The 11160-nt window shown below is 34.6% G+C and overlaps 2 long non-coding RNA genes across 2 annotated transcripts; both read right to left on the reverse strand.

The window, feature by feature from the left end:
* Window positions 1-207: 207 nt before the first annotated feature.
* Window positions 208-1819, reverse strand: LOC122309963. The gene is made up of 2 exons (XR_006242578.1): window positions 1628-1819; window positions 208-462 (listed from the first exon to the last, which is right to left on the reverse strand). It is a non-coding gene; the product is annotated as an uncharacterized LOC122309963 (long non-coding RNA).
* An 803-nt stretch (window positions 1820-2622) lies between these two features.
* LOC122309962 lies at window positions 2623-6059 on the reverse strand. Its single transcript, XR_006242577.1, has 3 exons — window positions 5489-6059; window positions 2885-2952; window positions 2623-2728 (listed from the first exon to the last, which is right to left on the reverse strand). It is a non-coding gene; the product is annotated as an uncharacterized LOC122309962 (long non-coding RNA).
* Window positions 6060-11160: the final 5101 nt, after the last annotated feature.

Here is an 11160-nt window from a genome sequence, read left to right on the forward strand (position 1 = left end):
GCATATTCTCTAGTTTTTGCTTTGCAGGATACAATATAGTCTCAAATATCCACATGTATTCAATCATTTTCAGCACCTAGCATAAGCAAATACATTACAAAAATTACATTCATCAAATCTGTAGAAGTATTCCAAAACGTGTACAAGAAAAATTACATCCATCACTCTTAACATTCAAAACTACACTCATCAACTGGAAATTTGTAGTGGCAAATAATTCTCGAACTCATATTCATAAAGCCATGCATTCACATCCCTCTATTCGTAAAATCAAAATAATTACACCAAGGTTGGATACAATAATACAGATTACACTACAAATTCAAACATCTCAAAATTATTCAACTTCAAATTTGTCAGCTGCAGGGACATAGTTCCATAAAATATGCATTATCAAGTGAGCATCAACACCTCTCGTTGGAAAGCAGGCATTTGAACTTCTAGTGTCTTTGCATGTTGAAGCTTCATTGTATATACATGTATCAACAAAGGGGAAAAAAAGGCATGACAATAACACATACAGTAACAACTACGTATATATTTGTAGCCTCAATCCGTTAAAAAAAAAAACTCATATTTACTAATATATAACACTAACAGTAATGCAAATTCACAGTGGCACGTACACACTCGGGGACATACTTCGTCACATACTAGGTAGTATGGATTCAAATTAATTAAACCATCGAATTTGGAGAGTGGCCCATATTAACCTTTCATATCTATAAATTAAATCTAACCATGTGCCTCTTCAACCACATTATTATTCATTCTTTAATGGTGGAATATTTTTCTATGTTTCATATTTGTGATCAATGTCATAATTTCTAATACCATTTGTATCAATGCTAAGTTCTTGGTCTTTAATTTTGTGACAAAAAACCAAAATAACATTCCAAGAATCTAATACCAAAAATATCTAACAAATTTTTATCCAAAAAAATAATTTTCATTCTCATCTACTCACTTTCACAAAATATAAAAAGCACCCATGAATTTTAACTATAGAATTATAAAATGCTATCTATTTTACACTACATGATATAATTCATCTCCCTTGCTAAGAGTTGAATCACATCCGCAATTTCAAGCAAAATGAAAATGAAAATAATCATGATCCTTGGTGACAATTTTATAAGAATTCATGTTTTTTATTTACTTATTTTTCTGAGCAATATCTTGCTATACACACACAGATATATATATATATATCTACTCTTTGAGCAAAGTCTTGCTGTTTTAAGATTAGCTGCTAATGCATTAAAATTAGTTTTTAATCCAAAGGTTGAAAGCTAAAATCAAGAAATTTGCACGGAAAGAGTGCCAATAATGCATCTTATCTGGCTACGAACTCTACGCTGGTAGAGTACCACGGTAATTTTGCACAACACAAGTTCTGGTTTATGTGCTGTGAAATAAAGCTACACACAGTGAATGAGATTATTCAGGGGAAGAAGAAAGACTCAAAAAACACAGATCCAACAATGAAAGTTTCTCACCCAAAATCAGCAACTATTATAATATAAAAAAACACAGATCCAAAAAACACAAAAGCCGCAGATTCAATAAACACAAAAACACACAATATACGGGATGGTGGGAAACGAAAACGGAATGGAGAGAAAACCATAAACCCTTCGGTCGGTAAAGAGCAAAATCGGCAGTCTCGGATAGCGCCATTTGGAAGACAAGCAGTGAGAAGCAACACCGCGGCCTGTGTGATGAATCCGTACATAAGAGAACGCTCGGGAGGGGGGATGATGGCAAGGGGGTGGGACGCTGGGGGGTAATGATGGTGGAGGGGTGGGACGTTGGGGTTGGGGGGGGGGGGGGGGGGGGACGATGGGGGAGGGGGGGGGACGATGGGGGAAATCTAAAATTAAAAGAAGGAACCCACCTTTTATATCATTAAAAAATAAATAAATAATAGAAAAATGGACTCACATAGATGCCCTGTGCGGAGGTTGCGAGGGAGGGGAGGTTGTCTAGTAGGTCTCCTAACTTTTATTGCACTATTTGAGTGGGGAAGCACCCATATTTCTTTATTTTGGCCTTTGAACAACACTCCAAATTCTTGTCCAAAATAGTTAAAAGTACAGAATTGAATGAATGAGGTAAGATGGTTGGTGAGGGAATTATTTGGTCCATAAGCCGCATAAAATAAATTATCACAATTATTAAGGCAGGACATAGGGCCTCTGCCTCTAGTTTTACCGTGAATCTTTGAAATTCATACTCAAAAGATTTTTTGTTGTGTTGTCTTGTTAAACAGACAGTCACAACTTCTTAGAAGAAGTGTCTGTGCCAGTTGGCTGACATGCTTGATAGTGAAATTGTCCCATATTGAGGTGTAATGCTTTTGATGTTTCTTATGTATGCCACTAAACAAGTTAGTGAAGAAGTGGAGCGTGCTTTTCTTTATGAATATTTGTATTTTATAAAGCTGAGAACCTTGTTGTTTCAATGCTTTTCTTTATGAATATTTAAGTTCATAAGATGCTTTCCAATGGCAAAGCCCCCTCTACTTGCTTTTAAAGAGGTGAGAGATCCAATAAAGCATACCTATCCGGGGTCTTTGGGAAATATGCAGTTTCTTTCTCCATATTTCTAGAACAATTTTTATCATCATTTATAGATCTAGAGATTATGCTTCAAGAAACATGGGTACTTACAGACTGCTGGTTAAGCAGGTTGTTTGATGTGTTATCAAAGTAAAGGGAGCTGAGGCCTGCATTCAGGGGGGAGAAAAAATAATAAAATTATTTATGAGTACTTTCATGACTAAAGAATGTTTAGAAAAAAGCATGAATAGTTGAATTGATAACTACATGCTCTTTCTGATTACAAGTCTCTTGCAAAGTATAATATATAGAAGGAACATCACCTCAATTTGACCCCGAAAAAAATCTGATATAGCCAATGGCTTCTTAACAAAATAGAAGCAATGTCAGTCTGCAAAAGGAAAACACATCACAACACCTGAAGTCATCTTTATGATCTTTTTATTGCTTAAAGAGAATCTGTAAAGAAAAAAACTTTAGCACCCTATGTGGTTGCTAAGCATGCACTGATCTCTATATATATTGAGAGAGAGAATACCATGATTTTCTATTATGTAGATGAATATTGTATGTTAATTCCGTGTGAGAATGATGAGGAAATTTGGCAACTATTTTGGTGATATTTGTCTCCATATGGTTGTTTCCTTCATGACCATCATGACGGAAAATCTAGACATGTTTCTGATACTTCACCTTCATGGCCAGATTTTTGTGGTACTAATTAATCTACAACGGGGATGAAAAGGCTCAATTTGCTTTCCATCCTTGATTTAAGATATGTTTTAGTATACAATGGCAGGTAGTTGTATTCAGAGCTTTAAGTTTGAACCAATCAAAGTTGTTAAGCTTTCTGTGGAAGTTTTCACCTTTCAGTACTCAAGACCTTATATTGTTGTTGATTTTAGTGCTGCATTTTATATGCTGTCTGTTGTGTTATTAAGAATTTGACGTATAAAATTAGCTGCAAGAAGATCCATAAGAGCCATGTAGATTAAGATCCACAACTCCACTACCAAGTGTGTAGATCAATTATAAATTATAATTTGATTGGCTTCAGATTTCAAGAGATCAAACCTTGTGCTCAAGCTATTTGTTAAACTCAACCTTTTATTATACAGGTTAATTTAATGAACCTACATATACCCCTTTTGTACATCATAACCAAAACATAAGGGGAGTACAATTACACTTAATCTATTTAAAAACGCTTTACTCCATACAACGTGTAAATTTACATACAATTTATTTGAACCAAGCCAAAACTAATACAATTGTGATAACCCAGTACAAACACAATAATTTTCACTTTTCCTTCTTCAACCAAGAATGCTTTGCTTCCCTGGATATCTAACAAACCCACAAATGAGTCAATTGCATATATGGGAGCCATAAGGATAATAATTATAATAGCCTTTTGCTCCTTTGGGTTCTTGCAGTAAATCAGATGCTGCAACAGTAACTATATTATGAAGTGCATTGTAAGCATCACACAAGATGTAGATCCAAAGAGAGTCAACTATCCATTATTCCACAATGGGATGGGAACCAAACTCAGACTCTATAACAATAATCAACAAAGGAAAAAAAAATTAGGAGTTTAGTTCATTAAGCAGGGAAATAACATTCAGCCATATAACCATTGATAATAATCAAAGAGATCTCACCATGTAACATTTATAAGAGGGAATGCCGAGTAGTGAGAGAGAAAGAAGGAAAATCCACAACATTCAACGTATCAATCACGACAGCATTACGTATACCAGTAAAGAGACAAATGTTTGCAGCACATATAATAGCCATTGATGGTGGATGAAAAACCCTCCCCTTCCAAGATGTAATACAATTCTACATTTTAGCATAACTTAAGTAACTAAAGAAGAGCTTGGCAGCAGATAAGTTTCTAGTACAGATTCATGGGGAAAAATACGACCAATCATTATTAAAAGAAAGCTCTGGTTATTCAATTCAATACCTATCATTGCATTTGCATCTTTCAAAATAAGTGGTTAAGTATGGGTTCCGCCACAATTATCCAGGAGCAGCCAAATATCCCACGCTAAAAGGGAATATGAACAAATTCAATGGAGCCAAATTAGCGTGACTGAAGAATCTAAAATGGGATTGCTTGAGCTTTTTCTTTATCTAGTTGTAGAGTCTCGAATAATAATCAGTCAGCAATTTTCTTCCCTCCCTTTGAAATTCACCTAATGATCAATTGGTGTGCCTTTTGATTAATTGGCTATGGAAATGAGGGGCAGGGATTCCAAATTTATGGCTTCTTTCTCTTCCAATCTTGTTTATCTTAAATAAACTAAAACTTTCAACTCCCCAAAATTCAGGCGTTGATTGAACGAACTGCATACCATTCTCTCGAATCTACAATTCAAGTAAGAAACAGAGTTTTAATAACTAATTTTTGCACGCAGACCTAAATAATTTAGCATCAGACAGTAAATAATGCGAATCTTATAACATCAACAATGTACTTGTATTTACTACCGTTGTGAGTAAAAACAACTAATTGGGGATTTTTTAATCATATCCTCAAATTTCTATGATTATCGGCAATTCCAAGTGAACAAAGGGATTACTATCAGCGATCACAATGGATAGAAATCAAAAGCATGAGACTAGGAAAGGCACTTTTTCGCCAGTGCTTTGAGAGCAGTATTTGGCATTTTGGAGCTGAACAGCATTAATAAATGTGATCTTCACAACAATGAAATAGACTTTCAAACACAGCACACAGTATAAATAGTAATCGTATTCTTACGACAGTGAATTCAGAGGCTATCTAGGTTTAATAACAAAGAAAATTAAATATTGAAGTTAGTCTCAAAACATCATAACTCAAAGAATCGTCAAATAAATCTTAAGAAATTAATAGAAGAAGACAACGGTGAAGTGTGGCTTTGGGAATTACATACAAAATTCGTTTTCTTCTCGTTAGTTTGGATCAAATTGATTGGATTAACTGCAAAAAGCTTCTGCTATTAGGTTGTAGTGTGATGTCCGTAATCCAGAAGAAGCCAGATAAAGGTGCAAAAAGCTACCCTCGTGAAGTGGAGAGAAGGAGAAATGGAGAGTATTATGAGGCCATTTAGAGATTGGAGATTATGACAATGAAATCAAACAACACTTCGTTGGTCTATTTTTCTCGATAAATACTTCTCCAAGTGGAGTTTAACTTCAAGATATATATATATATATATAAAGAGATTGTTAGAAAAGTGATCAGCCACAGAGAAAAAATAAACAAGTTAGGGAGAGAGGTCTACGAAAGTGAGATAGGGAGAGAGGGCTCGAGATTTAGACAGGAGGGGAAGATCAACTCAGAAGGGCCGATTTGGCTACGCAGATAGGAGGGAAAGATCAACTCTTACCAGACATATGGGAGGGTTAAGAAAGGGGGGGGAGGGGCGGGTGTTAGGGCAGAGATGAAGGGGGAGCGGTAAGGGACTGAGATGGAGGGGAAGAGGTTAGGGCAGAGGGCAAGGGGGAGGGGCGCGGGAGTGAGAGATGCTCGTTTGGGGGTTAGGGCAAGAACTAGTTCACTTACTAGTGAACCCGGTTTGACAGCAAAGGTGTGGAGTGTGCGTTCGAATAAGCGGCTGATGCGCAGCATTTTTCTAAATTATTTAAAAAATCAGTGAGTAGTATTACTATTTGATCTTTAGCAAAATGTTGTTGATCAATCTCAATAATCGGATTGCTGTCAATTTCTATGAGTAAAACATTTTGATTTATTTTTTGAATTGGACAGCGAGATAGATTAGTGAATTGGAGAGCTTTATTTTTTGACTTTGCAGAGCTGAAATTCTCGATTTTGCTTTGTAATACACAGTAGACATAGAAAATTAGTTAAAATATACCACATAAATAAACGTACGTAGCTGGAAATGATACCAAAATCTAAGTTGGGACGTTACAACATTTCTCTCCAATATATAAAATTGCTTTATTTTGAACACTCCAATGCTATCCCATCAATTTAAGTAATTAATTATCATGTAATTTCATGGTATGGATATAATATGATACTCGAAATATAGTGTCTAATTTATTGGTTAAAATATTATTGAGTGCCAAATGTAGTCCAATCCAATATACCAAAGTGGGAAAAAAATTGTTTGATACAAACTGAAGAATAGCATCCTAATCTTCTCAAATAAAACTCAATTATAAAATCAAAAAATATCTTCTATGTTCTTTCTACCAAATAGGAGAAGATCAGTACATTTGTCCACAAGCTAGTTTTTCTTTTAAGAAGTTGATGGCAAAGTTTGGCTTGATAGCTGATCTTGACTTGAATTATCTTCACAATCTTTGATCGCTCTCTCTGGCGATGATAGGGTAGGCCTAGAAGGTATCTATAAGTGTTCAACCTCTCCTTCAAGCATTTCTAAAACTTTGTTCATTGAAGGACGATTACTAGGATTCATTTGTATACACCATAATGCGACAATGATCATCTTCTTAACAATCTCTTTTTCCTCTTCAGTGGCACAATCTATTTCAATATCTTTCCCATTGTTGAATTGATCATACACCTAGGTAGGAAAGTACATCTGGCTTGAATGTTCTGCAAAAGCATTTAAGTTCTTTCTTTTGCCCACCATTTCCATCAACAGCATTTCAAAACTATAAATATTAGACTTATATGAAATACCTCCAATGCTTTTGTAGAATAATTCAGGAGCCATGTATCCTAATGTCCCTCTTGCAGCAGTCAAACAAATTATTGGTGAACTTGTATTTTTGGGGCACTTAGCATATATATTGGCAAGTTACATTTTGAGGCACAAATTAAATTCTTAATCGAATATGTGCACATTTATAATTTCCTGTTGAATTGTGATCCGAGTTGTTAGGTTATTGCCATATTTATGTACACGAGAAATATAAGTTGTTCTCTCTTAATTCCCTTTTAACTTGTTATTTATCATGGCATTAGATCCACCAGTTTCCTAGTGTCCTTAGCAACGTTTCTCCTTCGTTTGTGATAGATCTCATACTCAACATGTTATTTGGTAATTTTTCTTGATCACCACATGTTCTCAAGGGGTTTTCTAAGCATTTAACGGATCATCGTTGCCCTCCTCATCATCAATCACATTCATCAGTTTTCCCTCATGCACTGTACGACTTGTATAGTCGTTGTATTTTCACAAATTGCCACTACATATTGATTCCTTGAACTCTTGTCAATTTTTTGGTACAAAAATCACTCCATTCTAGCCAAACATGTGCCCTCTTGTGCTATCACAAGTTCCAATGCCCCCTAAATGCCTCTCCTCTCTCTTTCCTAGCTTGATTCATTCTCAGTCTCTCTTCTCTTTCTCTCTCTACCTCCATCTCTCTCAATTCTCTCTCTATCTTCTTCCCGTAGTGTTGCTACCTGTCTTGCATAGCCTTTGCTTAAGGCCTTGCTCCACAAGCAGCTGCCGTATCACCACTGTGACTAGTAGAGATTGCTACACCACATGCACAACCGCTCCACACCACTCTATTTTTGTTGTAGTTTTTCATCACCATATCTAGCCGATCACTATTGCAGAGTTAGTAATACACTCTCTTTATTTATATGTTAAGATAGTGACTGACTTGTTTTGTGGAGTGATTGGACAATTCTAGAAATTTTGTGGAGTTTGAATTATGTTGGGTGGATTAATGGTTTGGTTGTTGTAATGTTTCAATAAGGATGGATGGGATTTAGATGTTGACTTGGAGATGGAAGTAAGTGGGTCGAGATGAAGTATTAGTGAAGTCAATTAGAGTACTTGTAAGTTGATTGGTATAAAAACATGGTTTTGAAATTTGGTTAGTTGGGTGTCTTATTGTCAAATTGTGAAAACAGATTTTTCTATAGGGAGGTTTGACTTGCTATGACTCAGGTATGGAAGTTGGGTCATTAGGTCTACGGGGTTGGGAATTTTGGAGTTATCACATTTCTTCTTATTGTAGAGGTACTAGTTAAATTAACTTATAGATTTCACTAATTTTGTTTAGATATTGATTGGTTTTGGCTCTATTCTACTGTGAGACAAGTGAGTTGTGCCAAAAATTCCAGGTATCTGGTGCATCTATACTAGACTTTGCCTAGAACTGACTGATGTTGATTTTGTAAAAAATTTGCATATTTTTTTATTATGAAAACAACATCGGTCATTTTTTGTACTAGTCTTTGTATCTAAACATTTAAATGTGACATTTTATCATGACTGGTGTAGACATGAGCAATTTTTATACTCTGTTTCTCTACTACATAAAATATGAATATGAAATATGAAATTTTGGTCTGCTCATATGATATTATTTGGTCGATATACTATTTTTGTTATTGTTTTGTATATAAAACCTTGAGGCATTAGATTTTGTTCTGTTTTGATTTTTGGCCTTGCCACAAGATATTATAGTGGCTTCTGCCTTACCAAGAGATATGATAGTGGCCTTTGGCCCTGCCACTAGATAAAATAATGGCTTCTATTTTGAGTGCAATCACTTTGGTGAAAAATTGATTTATGTTCTTCTTGGCTATTTACAAAATGGACAAGCCTGCCATGAGGTAAACATGGCCTCTGTTTTGAGTGCACTCATTCTGGTGACAAAATAGTGATTTATGTTTTGCTTGGCTAGTCGCATATATGCATAACCCTGGCATGAGGGTAAAGATGGTCTTGTTTTATGTTTCGAATGTTGTTTCAGTATCTTGTACCTACGATCTTTAATATATATTATTATTATAATGAAATGCTTATGAAAATACAACTATATTTTGGAGAACTATTTGTTTCTACATTCTATAGTTAACTTATGTTTACACACTAGTATAGGTTCGTTGTTTATTGAGTTAGTGGACTCACCCATTTATTTCCACCATTTGTTTTTTAATTGACTTTGATGGTTGTAACAGTTGGAGTAGATGGCACATGATAGGATTATAAGAGAAATGTGAGATAAGTGCCAAGTGGCATAAGTGGATTTGTCTAAGTTAAGAGAAATTTTGCTAGTATTTAGTTTATTATACATGGAATAATTGTGGAGACATTCGATTTTGGAGGAATTTTTGTCTCTAAGTTCTCATTTTTATGGATTTCATCTTAAAGGGTTCACCCCAAATTCGGGGGTGTGAGAATCGGCCTTTCAAAGCTTTTGTTTGTAATTATTAATTTTTTAGCAATTCTACTTTTCATATTGTACTTTATTATTCTCAATCAGAATATCTGTTGTGACATGTTTTAAGTGACTTCATAGAATTTCATCAAAATGAAAAAGACAATTAAAATGTGTGACATGTTAGCTAACTAGTGTGGTTGGAAATATATAACACGTCAACAGTTATATATATATATATATATTATAAATATATAATACTTTATTAATATAAGTAATGTTATATATAAGTCTAGGATATGCAAGTCGAGGGTAGTCATTTTGAAAAAAACAATTGGGCATGCCATGAGAAAGTTACTTTTTAAAATTGGGGCCAACTTTTTTCTAAATATATTGCTTAGGGATTGCATATCTTATGCCTAAACAAATCATTTTCTGTATATTATATATATGTATGTATGTATGCATTCATGTGTACGTAATTAATATATCTTATGATCTTATCTGCAAGTTTAAAACTATTTTCATGTTTTATTGCTTAAGGAATGATCTATCAAATTAAAGACGAAAGAGAAATAGATGAGAGAGATACATATTCTTACCAATGGTCCAAGATCCAGTATAATAAGCTAGGAAAACTGTAGAAAAGAAATAAAGGTAAGTGATCACTTAATCTATATAGAAACTAAAAAGTGATTTAAATAATCGAAACAATCTAGATTTAACAAAGCTGTATGGTATTAATAAATATAAACAACTTTTGAGCATGCAATGAAATACCAAACCTTAATTTGTTGTGAGGGACATCTATAATAGGGGCTTGGAAAGAAAACTTTTCAGAGAATTAACACGCGTATATAAAAACCTTTTATAAAAAAGATCAATTGCCGGCTGACTTTGCAAAATCTTGACTTAGAAAGAAATCTACTCATAAGTTGAAAAATGACCGACAAATTATAATATTAAATCACTTTTGTAAAACTAGTCCAATATATGTAGACTACTAAATGTTAAAAGTAATTTTCTAGAATCAACATTTGGTTTTCTTTAAGAAATGTAGCGAGGTATTTACGTAATTTTGAGTGTTGGACACACTTGCACATGTAGAATGACACATGTCATTCTTTCCTTCCCAGCCTTTACACCTCACCATTTCCTATATTGACCACATACACTTCATTCACATACTTGGTATCATTCCATGAACTTAGATCCCCCACTTCTTCCAATACAACCTTTTGCATTTCTAAGCAATCCTAATCATTTCTCTTATGCAAATTTGTACTCCCTTTTGGGCTCATGAAAAGTCTTGCTATCTTGTTGGATAAGTGTGAGAATGCTCTCGAACCATTCCCCAACCCCTATATACACCCTAGGCCAACGTCCAAGCAGTTCATTCCCTCACATCCCACCAAATATTCCCAAAGAGAGTGATATCTAGTTTTGCTCAACTTTCCTCTATCTTGTGCAAGTGTTATCCTACCCA

The sequence above is a fragment of the Carya illinoinensis genome, chromosome 5, assembly GCF_018687715.1.
Source record: "Carya illinoinensis cultivar Pawnee chromosome 5, C.illinoinensisPawnee_v1, whole genome shotgun sequence".
In the NCBI taxonomy this organism is placed as follows: Eukaryota; Viridiplantae; Streptophyta; class Magnoliopsida; order Fagales; family Juglandaceae; genus Carya; species Carya illinoinensis.